Source organism: Drosophila nasuta, chromosome 2R (genome assembly GCF_023558535.2).
Source record: "Drosophila nasuta strain 15112-1781.00 chromosome 2R, ASM2355853v1, whole genome shotgun sequence".
Classification (NCBI taxonomy): Eukaryota; Metazoa; Arthropoda; class Insecta; order Diptera; family Drosophilidae; genus Drosophila; species Drosophila nasuta.
Genome location: NC_083456.1, coordinates 26,428,695 through 26,453,590, shown reverse-complemented (window position 1 = coordinate 26,453,590; position 24,896 = coordinate 26,428,695). Strand labels below are relative to the sequence as shown.

General features: G+C 35.9%; 1 protein-coding gene and 1 long non-coding RNA gene across 5 annotated transcripts in view; both read left to right on the top strand.

Annotated features, from left to right (window-relative positions):
- LOC132787074 (zinc finger protein 395) overlaps positions 1-24,896 on the top strand; it is a 156,800-nt gene that overhangs the window by 18,040 nt on the left and 113,864 nt on the right. The window lies entirely within an intron of this gene.
- On the top strand, positions 6,508-7,303 carry LOC132786450 (uncharacterized). The gene is made up of 3 exons (XR_009632445.1): positions 6,508-6,623; positions 6,682-6,812; positions 6,879-7,303. It is a non-coding gene; the product is annotated as an uncharacterized LOC132786450 (long non-coding RNA).

Sequence of the window (24,896 nt, the reverse complement as noted above, 5' to 3'; positions counted from 1 at the left end):
TGAATAATATTAAACAAAATATAATTTACAATTGTATTTACTTATTTTGCAAACTTTTTTTTAGGTGTGCCACATTACTGAGTCAGGTGGTTGCAAACACATTTATTTTCATAAAAATTAGGGCATAATTGCAACAGATTACAGCCATTAATACTTATCTTATAAAGTCGACAACTTGTTGTAAATTTGTTGTGACTGCAGCAGAATAACTTTTAGTTTTAAATATGTAGATTAATTACTTCAATTAAGTTTAACACCTGATCATTAAAATAGTTGGCTCCGTCGTGTTGATAGCTTTGTTGTATGTGTGCTATTTTTTGATGCATGAATATATACATATATCTAAATATATATTCACATATAAGTTTTATATAAAAATATTTCGTAGCCGCCATGGGGGCCAAACTTTGAGTGTTGCCGGCATTTGGCGTTGCGGTTTGGCTTTTACTTCTCTTTCTGTTGTTGTTGTTGTTTTCTTTCAACTCGTAAGAGGCGCCGCTAGCTGATGTGGCTGCTGCTGCTGTTGCTGTTGGTGGTGCTGCAAAGTGTGTCACTCGCAGTGTTTTGCTCATATTTGAATGCAGCCCGAAAAAAAAGAGTATAAGATAAAATAAAATAAAGTAGCAGCAGCCACACAACAACAACAACAACGCCAAGTGTAAAATGTGTGCCAACCGCCTGCATGCCGCATGCCCCCGTCCCGCATTTACACTCTTTCCCCCCCTCAATGCTTGGGAGTCATTGAGTCTCAGTCGGCGTAAACAAATTTAGCGCGTCGCCTTGTCACAGAAATTAAATTCAAAGCAAGTCAAAGCAACAACAATAAGCATTAGCAATGCCAATTGCCTTGTTGCTGTTGTTGTTTCTGTTGGTGTTGCTTGTTAAATTTTTCATAGCAAAATTTATTTGGTGTCACTGTTACAATGTTGCGTGTCATGTTACGAAGTTTGAGCGGCAGCAGCAACAAAATACTCTAAATTATTGCACGTTAATAATTCGGGGGGCACAAAATGCGTAAACAACAAAACCAACAACAACAACAACAACGAGAGAAAAAATTATTACAAACGCCCCCATAAAAACCTTGCCCCAGACTCTCGCATTTGATATGCGATTATGGAAATTGTTTTAGTCATTTATTTCGAGCATTTGCTCGTTTAGATCATGGATAAAGTGCTAAGCACAAACAACTTTTAATCACACTTATTAATTACGCACATTTTCGATTTTAATTAACAACTTGAGCTAATCAACTTTTTTATTTTTGTAGTTGAAAAATGGAATTGAAAATATAAAATGGAAATATAAAAAATGAATACAATAATGCATTAATGTTGAGTGTTGTTTTGTAAGAATTTCTTTCTAAACACATTTTCGATTTTAGTGAACATCTTTCATTGTTAAAAATGGAATTAAAAATATAAAATATATATAAATTATTGACTTGGAAATGTTGCATTTCTATAAGCATTTTATTCTTCGTACATTTTCGATTTTAGTTAACAACTTGAGCTAATCACCTTTTTTATTTTTGGTAGTTAAAAAATGTAATTGAAAATATAAAATGAAAATATAGAAATGACCAGAAAAAGTTGTTTCTTTGATGCATTAATATCGAGTGTTGTTTTTTAAGTATTTCTTTCTAGGCACATTTTCGATTTTAGTTAAAAACGTGAGCTAATAAACTTAATTGTTTTTAAAGTTGAAAAATAGTCTTGAAAATATAAAACGTGTATAATATAAAAAAGAATAATTCAAGTTGCCGTTTTGATGCATTAATATTGAGTGTTGTTTTCTAAGTTTTTCTTTAATTTTTGTTTGTATTTATTTTCATAGTTGAAAAGTAAACTTAAAAATATAATATATATATAATAATATAATATAGAATTGTCTTGAAACAGATGTCTCTTTGATGCATTAATATTGAGTATTGTTTTCTAAGCATATTTCGATTTTAGTTTATGATCTTTTTATTTTCATAGTTAAAAATGGAATGGAAAATATTAAAGCTATATCAATTATTGACTTGGAAATGTTGCATTTCTGTAAGCATTTCATTCTACGATTTAAATTAACAAATTAAGCTCATGAACTCTTTTATTTTCATAGTTAAGCAGACTTGAAAATATAATATGTATATAATATAATGTAGAACAATATTGACTTGAAAAATGTTGCCTCTTTGATGCATTAATTTTGTGGATTGTCTGCTAAGCATTTCACTGAACATCATAAATTATTTGCAATTTAATTGCTTACATCAGACGGGATTTTTGATTGAAATTTATGGCCTGTGTGTTTTGTCCTCAGACTCAATCTTATTTTCATTTTCAACATTTTCATTTCAATTTTTCATACTCGTCGCAGTAGGCAAAAAAAAACAAATGTTGGTCAATGGCACAAAGAATTTTCATCGCTGTCGGGCCATGAGTTTAAATTTGGCATAGATAGATAGATAGCGATTGCTCTCAGGCAAAAGATTCTTTTTATAATGCTGTGTTTACATGCTCTGTTTACGCACAAGAAAACGCACCAAAAAACAAAAATTGTCATAATTAAAAATGCTTTGACAAGAGCATCATTGATTTGTGGCCGAATCAAGTAAATACCGCAGAAGAGATAGAGATTTCATCTCAAAAGTATTTGCAGTCGATCGATAGTTTTGTTTACATTTCATTTTCATTACGTATTTATAGCAGAAGAAACAACCGCAGCAGCCAAAACAATTCTGTGAGTTTTTCCTATTTATTTCGTAATGGGCAATTGATTTTCTTCCTATTTACATTTTTGTGTGTTGTAAAACTGTTGTTTGGTTCTTATCATTTGAGTAAATATTTATGCGAACGCTAATTGAAAGGCGGACAAAAGATACTTATTTGCATGCAGCAAATGCCAAAGAAAGAGAAAGAGAGAGAGAGAGAGAGAGTGAGATGCAGCACAGAGAGTTAGAGATAATGTTTTCTAGTAGCTGGCTGCATTGATAAACTTTATACGAGTTGCTGCTGTTGCTGCTGCTGCCACAAAGCACAAAGAGTGGCCTAATTAGTGTCAAGTGTTGCCCCAGCGACGACAGCAACAACAACAATAAACTTCAATGAAAATGACAACATCGCAGTTGCCATACAAAAGAGGGAAGTCAATTAGAAAGATACAAAGCGCAGAGCACAAGCTCAGCTCTTAGCTCTCAGCTGCAGTTTTCAAACTCGGGCCTAGCGTTTTTTTTTTGGGTTCAGGTTCGGAGTCTGCGCTTAAATTGCAACATGACGACGACGACGACAACAAAAATATAGTATTGCATGCACTGAACAGTAGCTAAAAAACACAAGTATCTACAAGTACACACAATAACAACGACTGGGCGCTGGCAAAAAAAGCGAAATACAAATCGAGACGACGACGCTGTTGCTTTTGTGTCGCTGCTTTTGCTGCTAGTCGAACTGAATCATGACCCAATAACCCAATTTTCCAAATGTCACCCATCTCGCTTGCGCGCACACACGCTTCGCTAGCTTGCTGCTTGCCTCGCCTGGCGACCGCAATGACAGCGGCAAACTGCAAGTGGCCCCGGCAAACGTGGGCAAAATGTAGCGCATAGATACAAAACAACAGCAGCAACAGCAACAGCAACAGCGGCAGCAAACTACACTTATGTGTATTGAGCTGGCATTGAGCTAAGGCTGAGCGGCAGCTGCCCCATTTGGTGGCACGTCGCTGACGGTGACGATGGTGACTGTGCAACAGTGAACAGTGAACAGTTGCTTTTTTCATTTATTTACTTTGTTTTTCTTCTGTTATTTTATTTTATTTGTGCTGCAAATCGCCATTTGCAATGCATTCATTTTCATCAGCTACTGATGCAACGGAAGACAAAAGCAAACTGGCAAATAAATAAGCATTATTTTTAGTTTAGATTTTCAATCTCTCTCTTTCTATTTTGTCATTGCATATACACATATATATGAGATGCATTTTCAAGTGCGTGATTGCCAAGTGTTGAGTCTTTATCTATTTATTTACATTTACATTTACATTTCGATTCTATTTCTATTGCATGCTTCCTACAATTCAAAAACCTGACAAAAGCGAGCATTATTCAATCAGTATGCGTTATCGTAAATAAATAATTAAATATTTTCGAAACGAAATAAATGAATGCAAATAACTCTGTCATTTAGTCAGCCATTCACTTACTAACTTACTTACTCACGACCTGTTTTTGTGGGTCGCAGCATATCAAATATTTATTAGTCAAGTTGCTCTCGGGCTGTTGAACTGTCACTCTGTCACAATCCGAAGTGCAATGACACCCGAAATTTGCCCCGTAAATATTTTCACACAGTTTTATGAACCCTGATTTCAATCTGTATTTGTTGTGTTCTAAATTGGGATCTAAACAAGGGACTAAAGCCAGTAAACAGCCTTTTAACTATCTCTTGAAAAGATAAGCATACTTAAGCAGTAAATAAATCAGCTGTGGAAAAACATTTATTTTTCTAACACTGCGTATACAAGATATATTAACAAACATTACGTATACGCACTGTTGGCTTTAATTATTCGATTGAATTTCGATGCGTAGTCAAATGCTGATCAGCGCTTTTACTTGTGCATTAAAGCTTTGCGCTATTATGAACTGAATTTATGACGTAGATAAAATAAAATGCTTAAAGGCACGCCTTGAATTTTAATGCATTGCCTTGGAATATTGTCTGATTTAGGCGCTACAAGTTTTGTGTATGCTGTTGTTGTTTTTTGGACAAAAGCTAAAGGTAAACGTGAAGTGCCATACACAAAACTTGTCTATAAATAAATTTCAGTAACAACAGCAGCAGCAGCAGCAACGGACACAACGAACAACGAACAACGAGCAATCACAACAACAATGTGTATTTTTAGGCGATTGCATGTTGCCATCACGTGATGGCAGTGAGCTCGAAAATTATGTTTCGTTTATGTTGATTTTATGTCTTAATAAATTGATTATTAAAGCAGTGGTAAAAGTAGTTAATTTAAGCAAAACAATGCGGCAGAAGCGTCAATTTGTTAATGGCAAACAGTTTATGGCGTTGAGAAACAAAAGGAATAAATTGTAGTTTAATGATAATCATAAAAAACAATTAAAAAGAAATCTTAACATTAATGTAACTAAATTCTTTTCTTTATTTTAGTAATCTATATAATTCTTCACCTTTAGTTTGCGTTAACGGGAGCACTAAGAATTCTTTTTTAGCCGGTTTGGGCACCAACAACAAAAAAAATATGAAAAGAAATAAAATAGTTCGTTTGGTCAGAGTGTGTGTAGGTGACTGTCTGTGCGAGTGTGTGTGTGTGAGTGTGTGTGCTGTGTAAATAAACAAATTCAAGGTTGATTACCAACAACAGAGTCTCCCCCTCTCTTACCCCCTCTCCACTCACCGCTCCTCAGTCACTATCGTCCATCAAGTCAGCTCTGAATCGCTATCACCTTCAATGTTTTGAGCGCCTCGCAAGTTTTTTTTTTCTGCTTCCATTTTTTCTAATTTCGGTGACATATGAAAAGCAACAATACGAAAAAAAAGCTGGAAACTAAAATTCTCGTGGGTTGCTGCCGTTAGCTGTAAAGGGCCGAGAACGTAGTAAAAATATTTTTAGCATACGCTCTTCATGTTGTTGTTGTTTTTTTTTTATTGTTGTTCGGTAGTTTGCTTTTATTATTTATTTGTTGGCGAGAATACACACATATTTTTTTTGTCCGTGTGTTGTGTGTGAGTGTGTGCTGTGGGTTTGTTAATTTCATAAATTAAGCTGCCACATTTGCAGCTGTATTTGTATTTCTATGTACAACTAAATTCAAATATATATACAATATGCTATGTACTAGACAATTGCGTGTAAAGTTATTGTTGTATGTTGGCAAGTATGTAATAATCAATGCTGAAAAAAAATGTTGCCCATTTTTTAGGCAGCGCACATATGTAAACAATATGCTGTATGTTGAGGCAAATTTTTCATATTTTATTTCAATTTATTTATCAAGTGCCCACCATTTCCTGCTCCCTCTCCACCACCGCCACCGCCATTTGCCCCCCTCTTCACTGCGTGCGTTTCATCTACAAACTTTTATCAGACCGCTGTAATTTCAAATTTATGCTCGTGTTCGGTATTTTTTTTTCTGTACGCTTCTTCGTCAGTTGTTGTTGTGTTTTTTTTTTTCAAGGTGAATTTGATTAAACAAGTTGGCATGCTAAGCACAATTGATCGACGCTTCAAATGCCCTGTATAGTAAAATGAATAAGCAGTTAATAGACAAAGAAAACTTGCATTGTAGATGTACAACACTCTTTATAGGGTATTATAAACATTTTCGTTTATGGTTGTAATTTATTTGAATTTGTTTATTTGTCGCTGTAAATCAGTTGCAGCAACAACGAACGAACGAGCACAAAAGAACTTGTCATTTTTTAAAAATAAATTTATTTCTCCCCTCCCCCACTCCCCTTGTCAATGAGTATTCCGGTTTGGCAATAGAACATGTAACCGAAAAAAATATAGAAAAATTTATAGAGAGGGTATTTGTTAAGCGACTTTTTGCTTCGCTTACAAACACGAATTCGGAAATTTAAATATCAAATTAACTGTACAAGGTAAACTGGATTAAAAATAAAAGTCTGAAAAAAAAAAACTGATATCTGAAAATTACAGCAAAAGTTCTTTGACGGATGACACAACCGATATTTAGCTGGCAAAGCACTTTTTAAAAGCGATTTTAATAATAAAATAAGCTGCTTAAAATTACATAAAATATTTAATGAATATTACGCGAAATTTAATAAGTCTGTTCTTTAATATTTTTACTGCAAATATTGATTGTCATATTTCCCATTTGTTTCTAATTTCAGGTAAGCAAAAAATGTTTCATAATTGACGGACATCGTGTGCAGTTTTGTGCCATTAGCAAAATCAAGAGAAGTTAACCGAGAGATAAAATGCGAAAATAAACTGCAAATTGCATATTTGCGGGCGTCGGCGAGTAAGATAGCAAAAATCTATTTGCATATTTTCCACATTTATTGAATAAAAGCCAAAAATAACTGACATTTCATTTAAACACGACAGTCGAAAAGCGACAGCTTTGTTTTGTGTCTAGCATTTTGCTGTTGGCATTTGTAAACAAACAGCAAACAGCAGGCGTTGAGATTGCATAAAAGTTGTGTTATGCCAATGCATAGAGTGCATTCTCTCGCTCTCTCTTTCTCGCTATCTCTGGAATTGCTATACTAAATAATATAATAAAAAATAATAATATAAAAAAATAGTATTAATAACACGTTAAATTAACAAGCAATGCCGGCATTTGGTTTTTATGTAACAGCTTCAAACGTAGTAGAGAAAATTGTAAACAAGACTTGCCCGATTCGAGCTGTAATATATTTTTATAAATTTATTTTTATTTTTATACCTATTTGTGGTCAAGAAAGTTGGCTGATTTAAGCTTATAGTATACTATATTTTTGTAATTATTTGCGTTGAATTGTAGAACAGAAAAAGATCAGCAAAGTTGGTTGATTTCACCCTTAATATATGCTTTATATTCTACAACTATTTATTTTGAATAACAGTAGAGAAAATGTTCAACCAATTTAACTGATTTGAGCCGGAATATGTTCTTATATTATACTTTATTTTCATTTAAAATTTTTGTTGAATTGTAGTAGAGAAAAAGATCAGCAAACTTTGTTGATTTCAGCAATAATATATTCTTCAATTTTCTATATTATTTGTGCTCAATTGTAGTACAGAATTTGTTCAGTAAACTTGGCTGATTTGAGCTATAATACAAAACAATACAATATACAAAATTTTTATTTACTATTTCTCAACAAACTTGTCTGATTTGAGCCATAATATATTCCTATATTAAACTTCATTTTCAAACGTGTTTCGCAAGGTAAACGTTGCACTTGCGGGTGTGGCTGCAACTGTAACAAATTGTCCAATTGATAACAGACAGAGTTTTTCTAATAACCCATTAAGACGACCTTGCAACAAAAGCAGACGACCGTCAGCTTGAGGCCTTCGATTGGTCGCTCAGACTGTCTCTTCGCATGTATTATGCATGCCCATATACTTACTTACAGTTATCAGTCTCGGGGCTTTTGTCAATGCAACAATGCGCCCTCATGGAATGCCAAATGCAACCTTGGCCCCAGAACACACGACAATGTACATGAAGGCGTGCCAAATGGCATAAATGGACTGGCATTGCCAATGTCGATAAAACAAACCGAAAAAAAGACTGAAACGAAAAACGAATAAAAACATTGTTTTCTTTTCTACCCCCCCAAAATAAAAATGCACAAACAGAGAGAAAGAGCGAAACTGCAAAATCAATTTTCGAGTATTTGCTTGATTATGGTATAATAATTAAAAGCCATCGACTTCAATTATCGCCCACGCAATCTTAGTGATTGGCATTGCCATTGACAACATTATTGGCCTTAGTATTTGCGTTTTTTTTTTTTTTTTGTTGTGTTCAACGCTTTTTCCGATGTCTTTGCTTTGGACGTATTTAGGCATAGCTCAAGGATCTGTCAAAGCCATTTGCCGTCCCGCATCAAACACACACACACACAGCTCAACGAGGCAACGAGTGCCGCAAGGTTTGCACTTTGGCTTTTGCTTTTTTACCCATGGCGCTAATCCGTTAGCCATTGTCAGCACAAATTCCTTTTAATGCCATTTTCACACACACACACATAGATCTACTTACTCAGAGTTTTCCTTGCCAGCTTAGAGGCTCTGACAGTGGCTCTCGACTGTGGTTTCCACTGTGGTTGTGGTTGATGGCGATGGTGGTGGTGGCATCGCTATTTGCCCCGGGGCCATCAGTCCGCCTGCCAAACGGCCGTCTAATTGTAAGTGGCATTGTCATTTCACTGCAGGCCGCGTTACACTCAACTAACTGATAGGGGCGATGAAGAGACTGAGCAATAGAGAGTGAGAGAGAGGGGGAGGCGAGGCGAGAATTGCGCGGGAGGCAGAGCGTGCACTAATCTCTGAGCTGCAAAAATTCCAGCTATTTTAAGGTATTTCCTATAGCTATGCAATTTAGTAGTTGTTGCTGCATAGTTGCGCAATCATTATTCTATATACCCTACACAAATTGCTAGCCGCAAGTGGGGTATATGCATTTGTAATAGTATTATACTATGTGATGAGCGAATTGAGAGTGTAGGAATAGAAATTTTTTTAATTCAATACTGCATACAGCATCAGCCTCCTAGCTTATACCATTTGGAATGTGAGTTGAGCCGCAGTTTGTAGAAATGCTTACTTCTTGCAATATGAAGTTATACTAGCTACAAGCTTTCATAGAAAATAATAAAAATATATATCACATTGAAATAATTAGTTAAGGAATTTGAAAAATAAACTATTTTGGTTAAAAATGTCAGCCTCCTAGCTTATACCTTCTGAACTGTTCTATTGACTAGCAACTTTGTCCGCGTTGAAGCTTAGGGAAATGTATTTTATTCCATGATAAAATTACACAAACTACAAATTTTCATGATAAGTAATAAAAATATATGAATATAATATTCCTAGTGAAAGACTTTAAAAAAAAGCCAATTTAGTGAAAAGTGTCAGCCTCTTAGCTTCTACCGTTTGAGCTGTGCGTTGATTTACAACATATCATATTTTTTACCATATTCTTTTTTTATTTTGATAATGTAGAAATTTAGAAAAATTCGTGCTTATTTCACAACCAAGTTCTACAACTGTGTAAAAAATGTCAACCTCTTAGCTATTACCTTTTAAACCTCAACAGTTCAGTCGGTAAGTCAGTCCTTCAGTCAAGTCAAAGAACTTTAAATATAAACATTAAAATTAACTATATAAAGAACACAGTCTTTTGCTATTATTGCACTCAAAGTCTTGTTAAATTGAAGAACTTATTTACAGGGTATTTTGCAGTTTATTTAACTTGCATCTCCCTTACTTTGTTATTCAGTTCCCTCAATTAGCAACTCGCAGCATTTCGTTCGTTCGACTGCCCGTTCCAATTGCAGTTCGCATTTCGGTTCCATTTGGAATTTCAGTTCCAATTCCAGTTCCAATTGTAGTTCCAATTCCAACATGCTTGCATGCCTAACCTTGCACAAATATTGCAAATTGACCTTTACATAAATAAACGCTCCCTCATCGTCATCAGCGTCACAATGTGGAAATTCATGCAGTTTCGCTCTCTCTCTCTCTTTCTGTCTCTCTTTGTTGTTATGTTCAGAGATTGTTATTGCCATTTTTATTGTTTTTTATTTATAATTTAACGCTTTTATTTTGCATACGTGCCTCTATGTTTTCGACTTAGTTCATTGTTATTTTAATGCTTATTGTCGCTTTTGCGCTTTACAACGTTTTATTTCACTATTTTGTTCTTCTTTTGTTGTGCTGTCAACTTGTTTATGCAACGTTTATTTCTATTTCGAAGCTTTTTGTAATTATTCCAATTTCGCTAAGCTTTAAAAATACAATTGACGGTGCATGTGAAGTATGTTGTGTAATTAGTGTTTTCGTATTGGGAAATCTTGTTTGTTGTTACTTCAAATGTACGATATGAATTCAAATGAGCCATCAAAAAAATGCTTTTTGAAAATCAGTAAAATAGTGCATTAGGCAATTGACAGCTCTGCAATTAAAGATATGCCAGTTTAAGTTGAGCGTGATTGACTTGAAGGTACTCTCGGCAGACAATTAAAATGCTGCATTCCATTTGTATATTAAACAAACATAAATTGAAGCAATTACATTGAAATGAATTTGATTTTCAATTACTCTTCTGGATACTTCGGCAAACACAGGGTAAAACTATAATGAAGTTCAAGAAAATCTACTTATCATGTTGCTGTAAACTCTAAAATCAGAGCAGTTAAAGGCTATTAATAAATAGTTATAAGCTTTTCAGTTTAACAATCTTTTTAAGTTAATTATCAAATTTGAACTTTCACACAAAATTGGGTGCCAAAAATAGTAGTAAAAAGTGAATCAATCTGGCAAATCATTAACTAAGCTTAACAAGTTTGGTAAATTGTTGCGCTGTTGCTGTCAACACACAACAAGCAACCTATGCAACATGCCACACACACACACACTCACACAATGTTGACAGAAATTAGTGTCAGCGTAGCCAATTTTAATGGCATTTTAATGGGTTTCGCCTGGAGCAGCGAACAATGACAGATGATGGAGAGACAGACAGACAGTCAAACGAAACCAAACCAAACCAAACCAAACCGAAGCGACTGTCCTGGCTAGAGTGAAATTCATATTGCGGCAAGCGCGATGTTAAATGCCAAATATGTAATTTGCATTTAATTTGACATATCAAATGCGACGTCGCCAGAGAGAATTCAACAATTGTGCCAATTATGGTTAATGTTGGTCAGCGACAATTTGCAGGTGGATTGCATATTGGCTCAGTTAATTGCATTCCTCAACTTCTGCTTGCGCCTTAATTAATCATTGAAACTTTCGGTTTATTTAAAAATTGGTTTCGCATTTTTCTGTCAGCTTTTTCTTTCTTGTGCTTTTCGTTATGTTATGACATGACATCAACTTTGGTGCATCCGCCTAGCTTTTGTGGCCCCTCACTTCGCGCTGCGCGCATTATGTCAGGTGCAGTTTGTGGCAGGACTGAGCGTGAGTTGCTTCCGCTTAGTGAACCGTACAAAGCCCGTTGCGCTCTCCCCAACCAGTTACCGGATACCATTTCTTTGGCCTGCTTCGTTTGAAAATGTATTAAATTTCAAAAGAGTTGCTTTTTTTTTTTGTTTGTTGCTTATCCGCCGTATACAACAAAACACTACAAAGCATGCCGCTCGCTAATCAATAGCATCAGCATAGCTGTGGCGGTCAAGAATCTATATAACCGAGAGAGAGAGATTATAAGTGTGTGTGTGTGTGTCTTGTGTGGTGCATGCAACTGCTGCCTTTTGTGTATCACTTTACTCTGTGTGTATCCATGACAAAGCGAGAGCTGTCAATGCAATGCGAGTAGCTAATTACAACCATGCCACAATGTAGAAAATATTTAGCATTTTCTCTAATTGAATTTATACAACTCGAAAGCAGTTGCAGCTGCAGTTAATTTGCATTTCTTTGTACACAAAATGTTGCCTTTAAATGCTTAATTATGATGACTTCAAAAAAAAAAGAAAAACATCGTGGTGCCGGCATTTAAAGTGTCATAATCGTAAATGACTTAAAGTGTCAAAAAAAAGCGAAACAGAAAACAAAAAAATTGCTTAACACCGAAAAGAGGGGGAAAAATGTCTTTTTAGCACGTCGTTTGGCGAACATTTCCCATTTGCATTTTCATTTTAACTGCAATCGGGTAGCATTAAAGGCATGTTGTAAGCAACAATAAAAGCACAACAACTGAATTGCGTGTAAACTTGCAACAACAACAACTACAACCACTGCGAATTGTACTTGTTTTATTGCATTTGCACAACACCAATTCTCCTTCAGTTGGCAAAATTTCTCTATGACCCGCGGGCGGGATCGACATTTTTTTTCCTCCTCTAAAAAGCACTTTGGCGTAATTATGAAACTTTTTTTTTTGTTTCGTTGAATATTTTAATTGGGATTTTTATTGATTTTACGCACGTGATGAACGGACTTTAAAGATACAATCTTGCTTAAATCGCGGTTTATTATGGATATGGCCAAAGCTAAGCTAAGGTAACGGTAACTGTCGAGTAAACGCAGCTGCCACAAAAAAAAATACAAGTAAGGAAGCTCGACTGTAAGAGACCCGCTACACATTGCGAATGCAAGAGAAACAGTGCAGTATTAATTCTAAAATTTACAAAATTAGAATATCTAGAATATATTAAAATTATACTGGATGGTATATTTGGTATATTGATATAGTATTTCTTTCATACCCACAAAACAGTGCAGTATTAATTTGAAAATGAAAAATACCAAATCAATATGCCATACAAATACTAAAAATATACCAAAGGCAATATTTGGTATATTGATATAGTACTTTATTCATACCCGCTATCTATTGTAAATATAAGCAAAACAGTGCGGTATTTATTTGATAATATACCAAATTAATGTACCTTAAAAATACTAAAAATATACCAAAAGTTATATTTGCTATATTCATATTGAACTCCATTCATATCCGCTACCTATTGTAAATAAAAGCAAAACATTGCGGTATTAATTTTAAAATATACCAAATTAATGTACCTTAAAAATACTACAAATATACTAACATTTATATTTGGTATATTCATATTGAACTCCATTCATACCCGCTATCTATTCTAAATATAAGCAAAACAGTGCGGTATTTATTTGAAAATATACCAAATTAATGTACCTTAAAATACTAAAATTATACCCAAAGCTATATTTGGTATAAACAAATTGTACTCGATTCATACCCGCTACCTGTTGTGAATAAAAGCAAAACAGTGCGCTATTAATTTCAAAATATACCAAATTAATATACCTAAAAAGAACTAAAAATATACCAATGATTATATATGGTATATTTATATAGTTCTTCATACAAAATCTCCTTCTGCCTGGAGGCACAAACTTATAATACCCTTTTACTCTATAAGTAGCGGATATAAAAAAACCGATCGCAATCCTCTATTGCGAAGCGAAGCATTTTCAAGACAATGGTCATAAGGCACACACGGAAAAACTGGCAAAATGCTAATGGGAAAACGTGATCTTCGCTATTGCTCATTATTTCAAATACAATTCGACTGCGTGTGCTCTTAAGGTTCCCCTTCAACATACATACATATAAGTTGTGCCTTATACATATCTTTCCTATGCTGTTTCTTTTTATTTTTTTTTTTTGGGTTGCGATGAAAATGTCGCTGATAAATTCCATGGCAGCTCAAGGCGCGTGATATGCATATTTGGATAACGTTCCATAGACGGAAATGCTAAACAGATGTGTGTGTGTGTGTGCCACGCCTATTTTCCCGATAGTTGTGCAACAAGTTGTACAAAGTATTTCCCAATTATCTTGGCCTTTTTTGTGTGTTTATTTATTTAATTAAATTTCAATTGACGTTTTTAATTTACTTTGATTGCAATTAATAAATTAATTTTATTTCGACTGAAGCACTTTACACGATATGTTTGTATTTGTAATTAATGGCCAATTTATACGTATTTGATTTTTATTGTACAACTCTCGTAAATATCAATAACAATTTATGTATGCGTTTATTTATTTATGACTTTCTTTCATTTCATACGCTGATTGATAGATTTGTGTACTCTGTTTTTTTTTTTCATATGTATTCTTTACAATATTAAATTAAAGTGCAATCGAGTATTATTTATTCAATTGATAAATGGCCTTCATTAATGTGTTAAATATTTATGCAATGGCCAATGAAATTGAATTACATTTCAAAATTTTAAAATGTCTGAATCATTTTTTTTTTCGCGGGGGTTTCATAAGAAGTGGCCCATTAATTTAATGCTCTTCGATAATAATAAATTTCGAGATTTATATGTGCGCGAGGCGAGTCTAACGGTAAACGTGAGTCAAAAGCCACAACCGGTTAAGGTTAAGATCTTTTTTTCGGGATGAATCGTTGAATCGATGCAGAAAGTATGCAAACAAAAAAACGAAAAAAAGGAAAAGAATGAAGGGCAACCTTCACCTCGAGCGCTTAGCGCACTTGTTGGTGACCCAAAAAGTACAATAAAAATGTCGTAATTGGCGGAGAAACTCCAGAATGCAATGGAACGTCGAAATTCGAAAGTTATTACGCTTAATTTGTGGGTCAAATGGCAACTTGGTTGTCGGGCTTTTCCCTTTCGCAGCGGAGACGCCACTCTGATTTGAAAGTAAAGATATAAGCGAGAGTCTCTCTCTTTCTGACTCACTCTTTCCGTCTCTGTCGTTATATTCTCTCTCTCGCATATGAGCAATGCAACGAACGGCCTTAATTTATATGATTAGCAGCTGTGAGCAGTGTGCAGGGTATGCAGATAAGCCCGTTGATTCATGGTCTACCCATAAACGGTATGCAACGAAATGAAATTTTTTTTTTTTGAGCAAGTGGGTCAGAGGTATGGACAACAACGTTGAACAATGCAAATTTCGATCTTTCGTATTACAATAATAACAACAACAACACCAACAACATCAACAAGCAACTCCTTTTACAGTCTTACAACTCAAACGAAGCAATGTCTAAATTTCCAAATACGCAAAAATACCAAAACAGCGCATCGTCCGGCTATTTGAATAATTGAAGCTGCCAACACGCGGCGCTGAAACATCAAGTCGAAAGAGTTGTCATGGCAAAAAGGGAAATTTTCTGTTGCAGTTGCAGTTGCAGCTGTGGCAGCAGTAACCATGACAGCCGCCAATGGACCAATTTTATCTGACAGATATCTGGCTAACAAAAGCGCAACGCAGCGCAGAGAGTCCAAAAACTAACAAACAACATTTCGTATGCGTAATGCATTGTGTGTGTACAATTTTTGAATGATGTGAATACAAAAAGCGAGAATGCATTCATTCGCATTCACATTCACATTCACATCGTGCTGGCCAGGTGTCAGGTTTGGTTAAGGTCCGAGGTTCGAGTTCCGAGGCTAATTGAGTAATTTCTGCCATTGCAATGTCCTCAAAGGCGAGTTAATTAAATGCAATAGTGAAGAATTTTTAATTAAATTGTCAGCCCTTGGGCCGAACTGTTGTTCATATGGTATATACATATATATGTATGATTGAGCTGTGCTCTCGATTATGCTCTGATTATGACACGTAAAATGCATTTAACGTGAGTATGAACTAAGCCGAAAAGTAAATGCAGAAAGTTAACTCGTTTTGACGGCTTTGATCCAATTTAAACGCCTGCTTATTTATTTAATGTGCAGAGACCTCCCGGGGGGGTTATCAAATGGCAAATGAATTGCACCCCGCAGCACAGAGGCCAGTTAACACGGCCAATTTATTTAAGAGCCATCCATTAATATACGCTTCACGTTTAGATAAGCGCAAAAATGAATGCTTTTTTCCCAATAGTCGATTGTCGATAGCTGGCCCCCCCATCATGAATCAATCGCGTTGCACATTTATCGCTGATCAGCTGCAACAAATTGCTGCTTCACTATCGCATCTTTTAGTTTAGTATAAGTGCCATAAATTTGCAGCTAGAGTGCACACGGAATTTTTCGGCTATGGCTCGCAATTGATGAAGTTGCTGCTGTTTGGCCGGCACATGACATAATTGTCAAAGCATTGCAATGACTCAGCAGATGGCTTCGGGTCTGATTTATGGAAAGAGGAGGCAACAGAAAAAAATTCCTGATTCAATTTTGTTTGCGCCTTTGTGTCCCCACACGTGCCGTTGCTGCTGCCATAGTGACTGACTCCCGCTTTCTTTGCCGCGTTCCTCGCTCCATCATCGTACGCACTATTAACAACGCGAATCTGCAGGCGGCACATAAATCAGTACGACAGCTACTGGGCTTTTCATTTTGGGGCCAAGCCCAGGCACAAACACATTTATGCAGCTGCTGCTGCAGCTGAGCAGACAGAGCTGAAAACTGGTTTGACGGCGTGCCAATTTCGTTTGCCTCAGTCCTCGGGCTGGCTGGCTGACTGGCTGGCTGCATCCTGTCGGACTCTGAACAGCACACACACACACACGCACACTTCATTTGGCCACTCAAAAAGGGCAGTCAATATATGTTATATATGTGTGTGCAACTGGTATGCGAGCCAATAAAGTGCACAAAACACACGCATCGCAATGATTCAAGATTCCTGCTTTCATTGAAAGCGAGTCCCAACAGGATACTGCTGACGACTTCTTTCGTTTCTTATTAAATAGTTTTTTCTGTTTGTTGATTTGTTTTGATGTACATTGCTCATACGCCCTGTTGCGTTCGCTCTACTTTTTCACTGCTTCATATTCGTATCACAACATGAAGCACAACATAAAAATTGAAAGTTTCGCACGTTCAAGTGTTTGACGTGCAATTACGTGACAAGATAAGCGCATCAAATCGACGTCAGCTCAGCTACAAAAAAAATAATAATAAAAATACTTCACAAATATTGGACACGTAACTAAGAAAAATATAGAATACTCAGAAAGCAAAGTGCAACTGTCAAGGCGTAAATAATATGGTAAATAAATGTCGCAGTGTGATTTCAGTGACGTTGAGCTACAAATGTCGAAAAGTGAAAATTATTGAATATAAATAATTTAGTATACAGAAAACAAGTTGTTGAAAATACAAGCCATAGATTTTGAACAATGTATTTGAGATTAAATTGTTAAATTAATCCTGTTTGAAGATTATTATTATTATTAATTCATACATTATAAATAAATTTATACAAGCTCTAGCTGCTTATGTTTTGGTTTGTTTGAGAATTAAAATGACTAAATATGTAGGAATTACTTTTGCAATATTAATAATAATAAAATGTCATATTATGTATTTCATTTATTTGATTTAATTTCCCTTTCTTTTGCGTTCGCAACTCTTTACAACGTGGAATACTTTTGCACTAATCTTTGATGCTACCAACAGCAAAATTCTTTGTATTAATGTGCTAAACTCATTATTTGCCAGAGCACAGAGAATTTCTATTCAGTAACGATCTCTTTGAGATGCACGCTCTACATTCTATTTATCAAGTCAAAAGGCTGCTAACTAACTAACGCCCCCGCCTGACATTTAAAGCAGCTAAAGTCAGTGTTGACATTTCGCTAGCCAAGTTAATAAACGTTTGCTGCGGCAATTTTGAGGTTAACGGCAAAAGTGCAAATTTAATTATGCTACTACTATCAACGAAGTGCAGCTGTTAATTGCATTGCCAGGCAAAAAAAGAGAGGAGAGGCAAAGGGGAGAGTGCGCTGAGGTAGACTAATAATAAAACCGCAAGCGATTTAAAGCCGCAGCCTTTGTTGGCGCCAGGGACAACCAAGCGACCAACCGAACCAGCCATCGAGCTGGCCAACAACTCAGTTGGTTCGCTGGGTGCAAACATAAGCTTAAACCTTGTCGGCGTCGGAGTGTTTGTAATTAATTGCCATCATAATAATGCAAGAGAAGAAAAGCAAAAAAAAATAACAAAAACGCACACATAGAGAGAACTGCGTCAATGGCCAGTTTATTTTATAGAGTGGAGGAGGAGGTAGAGGGGATTAGGGGTGGATTACCATGCGTTTTGCATTTGAGGTTTCACTTGTTGCCTTGTTGGTTTTGGTTTTCATTTAATTACTCAAACTGCTCATATGCAAATAGTTTGCACAAACTGCCAACTGCCAGACACAAACATTTTCATAATTAAAAACTTTTCGAGAACCGCGCGCTCGCGCATATTTGTTGATATTTTTTGTTTTTTTAATATATTTTTAACCAGTTGTGTGTTGCGTGCAACGCGGCTCAAATTGAAAGTATGCCCAAAGTTTTTTGCGCAAAAAAAAATTGTTTAACTTGATTGTTAGCAACATTTGTTTCATGGTCAGTTCTTTTTTTTTCGCTGCTGCTGCTGCTGCAGCATTATGATTGTGTTCTCATTTTGTTGCCGCTGTTGCTGTGGTTGCCACATTAATTTGCATAATAAACGTAGTCAGATATCTATGTAAACATAATTTACAGTTGTATAATACAGACATTACTCTCATGTTACAAACAATGCAGTGCAGTGCACGGCGCTTGGCAAACATTGTATTAATTAACTCTTTGTATTATATTCTTCTCATTCACATTCTCCTCCTCCTTCTCTTATATTTGCAGGTAAGCTGGAAAATCTAATATCCTGACGCAAATCAATTTACACACTGAAAATCTGCCCCGAAAATCCTTTAAAGTGCATTATGCATAATTTACGCAGTAAGTTGATGCATTTCCATTGTGAGTATGTGTGTGTGTGTGTGTGTGGTAACTATGCAAGTTTACATTGTTTTTCAATTTTCAACTCATATTCAGTTTCCTACAAATGTTGTTGTTTTTAATTACAAGAAGCACCAAGAGTTTTCCATTGCTCTGTGATACGGTACTTTACCGTTTTATAGTTCTAGGAAAAGTGTAATTTACAAAACAAAAATACCAAATAGAAAAAGTTAGAATGTTACAGCCGAGTCTTCTCGACTTTGGGATACCCGCCAAACATTTTCAATTAATCAAAACATTGCGATATTATTCTTAAAATATACCAAATTAACATACTACAAAAATACCAAAATATACCAAAGGCTGTATTTGGTATATTAATAGACTATTTAATTCCAAATATGTCACAGAGTGCAAAATATACAAAAGGCTTTATTTGGTATGTTGATATACTATTAAATTCTTAATATACCAAAGAGTATACAATATACCAAAGCCTATATTTTGTTTGTTGATGCATTAGTAAATTTAAAATATAGTTAAAAATATACCAAATTTGGTATATTAATATACTATTAAATTCGAAAGATACCATAGAGTACAAAATATACAAAAGTCTATATTCAGTATATTTATATATCATTCAATTCACAATATACCATAAAGTACCAAATATACCAGACTGTCTTTATTGATCTTTATTTCCACTAGGCACACAGCTATAAATACCTTTCGCCCTAAGGGCTAGCGGGTATGAAAAATGTATTGTATAGGGAAACAAAAAGTCGACACGCATAAAGTTGCATAATTTCATGCGCATAGAGCAAATAATCACAATCACAAACACAATTCGCATACGCCCTGTTGGCCAGACGCTCACGCTCTCTTTATCGCTTGACATTTCAATTTCTCACATATTTTACTACTATTAATATTATTTTTATGACGTTTCATTGTTTTTTGTGTGTGTGTATCGCTGCGCTGCACAAAATTTGCGTGACATTTCTCAATAATTTCGCTTGATATCGCACACACTCGCACACACAGAAACCACACTCAGAGCGTCTGTCTCATTACGTGTTCGAGTTCGAGTTGGGGTTTAAAAGTGTCATACATAGATTTCCGCATATTTTTTCGCTGGCGAGCATTGCATTCTTATTCGGCGTATTTTTATGGTAATTTATTTGAACTCAACTCAACTGAACAACAAGTTCTCATATATGTATGCATGCTTTTAGTGTTTTTGGTGTGTGTGTGTGTTTCCCCCTCATTTTTATCCCGGCACTTGCCACAAAATCGAAAAACGGTACTTCTCAGCGGCTGTGGCAAACTGTAACTGCAACTGCAACTGCTGCAACCACAACGACAACAAAACCACAGACTTAATGACTCTGCCCCTTTGCTGGGCAAGGGCTTGGCTTACCCTTTTTTGTTTTTGGGTTGGCAGCGGGTAACGCACTTTCCAAGCACTCATCCAGAACGAGGGAACCGAGCACCGAGAACTTGGTGGTGGTGTTTGTGTTGCCAGGAAAAACTGCAGCAGAGAAAAACCTGTAACAAAACATCATAATTCAGGTATATTTATTGTGCTTCAGACTTCCGGTTAATATGTTCTGGAATTTTTCACTAATTTACATATGAGTGCTGCCGAGTTGCACACTCTGGCATTTTGGCACCCTCATTTACAGCCTTGTTTCTCACTTTGCTAGGAAAGTAGAAAAAATTACTGCGAATGCTAAGCAAGAAAATGTTCTCTCTAAAACCAGGGAAAACAATTTAAGCTTTAACATAAATCTCCCAATTGAATTGCAGTGCATTAATCAATTTCCCCAAATTTGATTTTCATATAAAATGCATTTTAATTAACACTTATGCGAGAGTGCATCGATGTCTATAATTCGTTGAACATTCACATTTTACGACTTCCGCGATGAGGCAACGAACTTGAAACATTAAGCAAAGAAGCAGCATAATACCCCTTGAAAAATTTTATGTTGATTATGCGCCTTGATTTATTTTTGTTTCTTTTTTGTTTGACTTTCACTTGCACGAAAAAATCATAGAAATTGTTCAAATTATACTTACAAATGAGTTAGTTAGGCGCCTTGATATCGTTTTTGTGTTTTGATTGCCCTTTGGCAAGTTGTCGGCTCAAGAGCCAAGTTAAATTAAGCTAAATAAGTTGACATGAAAACAATAAAGCGGCTTAAAAGTATCAAAATGTGGAGAAGACGAAACAACAACATCAACAACAACGAAAAAATCAGCAAACCAAAAATGAAAGTCGCAAGTTCACTTTCAATTTTTTCTGCGCCTAGTTGAGTGGCTGTTGTTGCTGCTGTGGTTGATGTTGCTGTTGTTGTTGTGCAATTGCCGGCGCCACGAGGCCAACTACAAAATGTGCTGTAATCATTATTGAAAATGGAATGGCAAGCGGGGGCGGCATAGCAACTGCGGCGTTAGCGGCACATAATTCAATCAAAAAAACCGAAATAAAATTTACCGCATATTTTGCAAGCGGCGTTTTTGGTAGTAAAAGTTGAAAATGCACTTGCTGGCGCTGCGGCTTCGCTTTTCATTATACCGAGCGGCATTTTAGTTGTGCAGGAATTACTCAATATCAAACACAACATAGCGAATTGCAAGTCCATTCACTTGTGTGTGTTTGCGGTACTCATATCTCTCGTGCGAATTAAGTATACGCCGCGTTGTCATTGAGAATATTTGCGTTTTTTTTGTATTGTGGCATCGTCGTATTTTTAGCTACACACGCACAGTACGAGATACGTGTGCGAATGTAATGTGGAATTATTTTTGCATAAAGTACTTGCCACAGATATTCTGATATTGCTATTATTAATTTTCAGTTTTATTTCTCATTTTTTTTTTTGAGCCGCCCAACTGGTTTGCTGTAATTCATTTGTAACGTTTGCAACGTGTTTGGTTGGTAACCCGAAAACCAGTTCAGCAATAATTTTTTTTTTTTTTTTGTCGTTGCCATCGATGGCCCAAAGGCCTCGTTGTCTTTTAGCCGCTTAAATGCTAAGCAGATTGATTTCGTCGTTGCCGTTGTCGTTGCCGTTGCCTTTACTGTTTACTGTTTTTCTGCCATTTGCATTGCAGTTATGAAAAGCCGTATGTTAATTTTTGTTTGCGGTGCTGTGAAAATTGAATGTGTAGCCTCTATCAATTGATTCGGCCTGTTGTTCGGTTTAATTACCCCGAAGAGAGATTTGCATAAGTCCCCATTGGTTATTAGATTATAATTTAATTAGATATTCATAACAATACCATAAGTCAGCTAGCTGAATGAACCAGAATAAGCCAGCTTTACTTATCAGCCCAACACACACACATTCGGACACACACAGACACTCATGGTCATGTTAATTAATTGATTATTTTCGAAAACGTGAAAATTTTTGGGCATCAACATTAAATGCTTTTGAGGGGTTGGGGGCTGGGAGATATTTTGTCAACGAGGCCAGAGGCATGTATCTCTCTGTGTATCTCTGATTTAATCCAAGGATATTAAATGCATTCGTGCATTAATGCAACAATATTAAACTGTGACCACTCAGCACATATTTACACACAGTGTTTTCATTATTATTATTATTTTTTGCAAGCGCAAAATGAAACTCTCAGCCGTGAATTGTTTGTCCGCGATTTTTATCGCCAGTTGCATGAATTACAATTTTATTTTAATGCCAATGTTTACACTCACGCACATACGAAAAAAATGCAATATTATAGTACACACAGTTTGCATTTTCTGTTGCACACTTAGTTGATAAAAGGGGTCGCAAAAAAGACAACAAAATAAAGCTTTTCGCTGTCGTCTCTCTTTTATTCAATTTGTTGATTGAGCAGCAGATTTACAGCATCAGTTTTTTATGCAGATTCCGCGTTTAAATCAAAATAAAAAATATCATAAAAATATATATTGAATATCCTTGATAGTTATTTAATACATAAACTCGATTGATTTTAGTTGAATAAGTTTTACAGCAAATTTATTGTATGATAGTTGCAGCGTCAATGTAAATATTGCAATTATTTCATTTGAATGAATTTTCGGATATTTTCTTGCGGAAATTGATTGGCCCAGACTTCAGTCAGTCTTCGACACTGTCCGTTCGTCCTTTTAATTTCCTTTTTGGGGGTGGGATGGGGGGTGGAAAATCATGAAAATTGCATACCTTGATGTCGACGCCTTCAACACAGTTGAGCAACAGATTGTGGTCAATTTGCTGCCATAATGTGTGTTCAATGTGGCTAAAATCACAATAATTGACATGGCTCAGGATACTCTGACATGTGTGAGTGTGTGTGTGAGTGTGCAACATACAAACTGCAAGTGGCATTTAATTCAATTTTATTTAAATTGCATGGAAAATTGGCAAACGCTTCCACTCGCTCTGCTCTCTCTCTCTCTGTTTCTCTCTCGTGTTTGTTAAAATCATATTTTTGCCTCGCAATGCTCAAGCCAATGTATAAAGTGTAATTTCATTCCATAAATTTCCACTTAATTAGCGGGGTGAAGCAAGAAGGGTGTGTGTGTGTATGGAAGGCGGGCACAAAAAGTCCTTGTAATTCTCTTCCTGGTTGCTGGTCAGCAAATTACGCTTAAATTTCCGCTGCACATTTTTCAAGGCGATTGCGTACACGCTTTTCAACTTCCACTTAGTCAGTAATTTATGTTAATTTACGCAATTTTGCCGTGTGGCATATGGGCTGCAATGTTGAGCGTTGTTGCCTCGCTTGCAACATTGTTTTCATTGTTGTTGTTGTCGTTTATTTTGTGGGTGGCAACACCACACAAACACAAACCGGACGCAACACAACACAGCGGGGCAGCCAAGCTGACGTGCAACATCGCTTTTCTGACTTGAGTAATTGTTGCGACGAGGATTTTGATCGAATTATATATATGAAAGTGCAACTGGCAGCTAATCGAGGAAAATTTTTGTTTTGTATTGTGAAAAACTTATGTGGAGGCCAATGGCATCCACAAATCCAAATCCAAATTGAAATCCAAATCGCAATTCGGACAGCTCGACAAAATTTATATCACACACCTTGGACTACTTTGAGAGAGGCGAGTATGAAACGAGTTTGATCAAGCAACTGCGTTGCACACGCACTTGCCAAGTCGCGAGACGCATTTCGATGTCTCTCCCCCGCCATCGCCACCGTCACCGCCACCGCTTTTGCCACCACCACCGCCAGCGTGACGATGTCAACACGCAGCTCGTTTCGATGCCGGCCGGCCAAAAGCGAAAAATTGCATTAAAAATCGAAAAGACAACGACGAGAGAGAAAAAAACAACCTTAACTTGTTCAAAGTGGCACAAGCAACGGTACACACACACACTTGCACACACACACCGACACACACATGTGCATATGTGCAACAACATTTCTATCACTCGCACTTAATTCATTTTGATTTCTGTGCAAAGTGGAAATTTATTTGCATAAATTAAAATAAAAAAAAATAAGAAGAAAAAAAGCGTTTTTTTTATGAGTGTGTGTGTGAGTGCACATAAAACTATGCATGAGTATGTGAATAATCGTATTCGTATTCATGACAAGTTGCTTGTCGGCCGCTTTGGCCCGTTATGTTGCCACACAGCACAGAGCAGAGAAGGGGAAGAGTAGGAGGAGGAGGAGGAGAAGGCGGGAGAGAGACCCCGACTAGACTGTTGCATAAATAGGAAATTTATTTATTGATTACGCTGTCTGAATTTGTATAAATCACTTAGCAACAAATGCGTTTTATATATGCATCTATTATTATTTTTATTTTTATGGCCTCTCGAAATGTTTGTCGAAAATTTGTGTATAGAATACTTTCGGTTATTGGTCGAAATTATTTCAAATGAGAAAATGTTAAGAACGAACGCAAATAAACTATAAAATAATCAACAAAAAATATATCGCTCTAATTGAGAGAACAAGTGTAGCAAATAGAATACAAGTTACCCTACAAAAAA